Genomic DNA, 3,028 nt, shown 5'->3' with positions numbered 1-3,028 from the left:
GGCATGTGGGATCTTCCCAGACCAGGGCTCGAACCCGTGTCCCCTGCATTGGCAGGTGGATTCTTAACCACTGCGCCACCAGGGAAGCCCCTCACTGTTTCTTTAGGTCAGTCGTCTGAGTGGTCTCCACCGAGTCCTCTGTTCCTGGTCACATGGGGGTGAAGGCTCTGTGTCGGCTGGGCCGGCTCTTAACCTGGAGCTCAGGGGACAACTTTCTTCAGACTCATCCAGGTCCTTGGCAGACTCAGGCTCCTTGGGGTTGTAGGACTGAGGGCCCCATTTCCACTGGCTGTGGGCCTCCCGCCCCTGCACCCACATGTCTGTCCGTCTGGCACCTGAAATCGCTCTGGTTTCCTCTCTTGCTGCATTTCTCTGGCTCCAGCTGACCATTTAAGGGACAGGACGTTCTCTGCTCTTAAGGGCTCCTGTGAATAGACGAGGCTGGTCCAGACCATCCAGGACCCCCTCCCCACCTCAGGGTCCCTCTGTCAAGGAACGTGACGTTTTCACAGGTTCAGGGAGGCCATCTCTGCCGCGCCTGCCAGGCCACAGTGTCCTCACCTGCACATGGAGAGAGGCCCCTGCTTCACAGGACTATGGGGGCTAAACACCGGGCCTTTAGGATTGGGGGTGTATCTGTGTGCAATTTTATATAAACCTGCATACTTTTACACATAATTCTTTTTTAATATTTATTTATTTTTGGCTGTGTCAGGTCTTAGTTGTGGCACGCAGGCTTCTCTCTAGTTGTGGTGCAGGGGCTTAGTTACCCCACGGCATGTGGGATCTTAGTTCCCCGACCAGGGATCGAACCCACGTCGCCTGCATTGGAAGGCAGATTCTTAACCACTGGACCGCCAGGGAAGTCCCCATAATGATTCTTCTTACACTATAATTACGGTATTGTTCTAATGTAACTGCATTTTTTTTCTAAAGTTATAACAGCTTCACTTCTCTGCTGAAAGCCTCGGTGCCCCCCTTTCATCAAGAGAAAGTTGAAAATCCCTAGATGGGTGGTTGAAGCTCCAGGGCTGGAACGCCCCCTCCCACACCCCCTCCCCCCCCCCCTCACCCAACACTCCTTCACAATCCTACCCCGGTCCAGTGGAGCCGCTGCCCTCCTCCCAGCTCACAGGTACCCAACCGTGTCCCACCAGAGACAGAGGAGGCCACCCACAGAGGGGCGGTCATGGCCCCACTGGGCTGGGTGGGGGGACCCGCACCTCAGGCCCCTCCCACTCGCACAGGACCCGAGGGAGGGTCCGCTGGTGGTGAAGGGTTGAACCCTGGGGTTGGCGGCCTGGTAAGGGGAGGGGGCGCCTGGAGGGTCGGTCACCCTGAGTCCACCAGGAAAAAGGGCTCTGCTGGAGGAGCCAGTCCAAAGGCAAGGAAGGCCAACTGGCCCTTGCAGCCTGGGGTGGACCAGCGCCGGACGGGACCTCGGGGCTCAGACACAAGAGATCAGCGGAGAGAACTTCCTGCGCAGGGCCCAGAGCCAGACTGGACCCCAGGCCCCAGCCCCGGCTGCCGGGGCATGAGACCCGGGGGCGGAGCCGTGGGGGGTCCTAACCAGCCTGGGGACCACGCCCCTCCCCCAGGGGCCCCTCCTGCTCCCAGGGCTCCCCCGTGACCAGACCCAGCTTACCCTTCCCCTTGGAGCACCCCCGCACCCGGGAGGTTGTTGAGGGGGACACAGATGGCCGAGAGGAGGGATGGCCTAGCGGGAGGAGAGGGTGCCTGAGGTTGGCCAGGGGGACTCGGACGCTGAGCTCCGCCCCCGTCTACTTCACCCTCTACCCGTTCAGGGGGCAGAAACCCAAAAACATTCAGAGGGCTCCTCCACCCGGGTTTGGAGTCCGACCTCAGAGGCAGGGCGGTGGCCTCCAGGAGCTGCTCAGCCCCAGGGCCTCAGAGCCTGCAGCTGGAAGGGTCTCCTGCCCTCCACCCCCACCTTGGAGCGGTGAGTGCCAGGGACACAGTCACTGCCAGAGCCCCTGCCCTCACCCCTACCCCCGGCAGCCTGGCCTCCTTCCAAGCAGGCCTAGGGCGCAGATGGTGCCGCACCTGCTCAGCTGCCCCGCAATCTGGAGAGGAGAGGAGAGGAGAGGCCCCCGTGCCTGCTCCTGCTGCAGAGAAGACCGGCTCCCGGAGAGGACACTCCCCACTTCCCTGCCCAGAAGACGGCTCGAGGTCCGCAGGGCCCCCCCTCGCTCCCCGCCCTCCCCTGGTTCTGAGCCACAGGCCGCCCAGGAGTGCAGGGGCTTGGAGGGGAGAGATAGCCTCCCCCTTCCACCAGGTAGTTACCAACCAAGTAACTGCCAACCGAGGAGGAAGGAAGGGGCGAGTAGAGCTGGGCACGGGGCCAGGTCTGTGCCTGTCATTCCTGTGTGCTAGCCCTGGGGGTCAGCAGCGGACAACCTACCCTGGGGAGCCCCACCCCAGAGCAGGAGACAGTAAAGGAACACGGCAAACGTGATCCAAGCCCTCAAGGCAGCGAGCGGCTGGCCCTGGGGAGAGCCGGACGGGCAGTCATGGCGAGGGCACGGCCGGTGCAAAGGCCCTGAGGCAGCAGTGTGCCTGGTGCTCAGAATGAATGAGGGAATCCACCCTAGTCCCCAGCCCCCACCCACCGCTGCCTTTCTGACAGCTTCCTTCCTGGAGCCCCGCATCCAGCCTGGGACAGTGCCCGACCCCTGCTCCGCCCGGGACACATGCTGTCAGTCAGCCCCAGGCCCCGCCCCGCACACGTGCTGTAACTCAGCCGCCCCCCCCCGCCCCGCCCATGTGCTGTCACTCAGCCCCCACGCCCCGCCCCGCACACGTGCTGTCACTCAGCCCCAGGCCCTGTCCCGCCCATGTGCTGTAACTCAGCCCCACGCCCCGCCCAGCCTCGCCCCCGCACACGTTCATTATCACTCCCTCGCCAAGCCCGCCCCGCACACTTGTGCTGTCACTCAGCCGGGTCCTGTCCCAGCAGAAGGCGGCGCTCCCGCCGCCGGACACTCGGCCCGCTGCCCGCCGCCGGGCC

The sequence above is a fragment of the Eschrichtius robustus genome, chromosome 19, assembly GCF_028021215.1.
Source record: "Eschrichtius robustus isolate mEscRob2 chromosome 19, mEscRob2.pri, whole genome shotgun sequence".
Taxonomy (NCBI): Eukaryota; Metazoa; Chordata; class Mammalia; order Artiodactyla; family Eschrichtiidae; genus Eschrichtius; species Eschrichtius robustus.
This window is presented reverse-complemented; position numbering follows the sequence as displayed.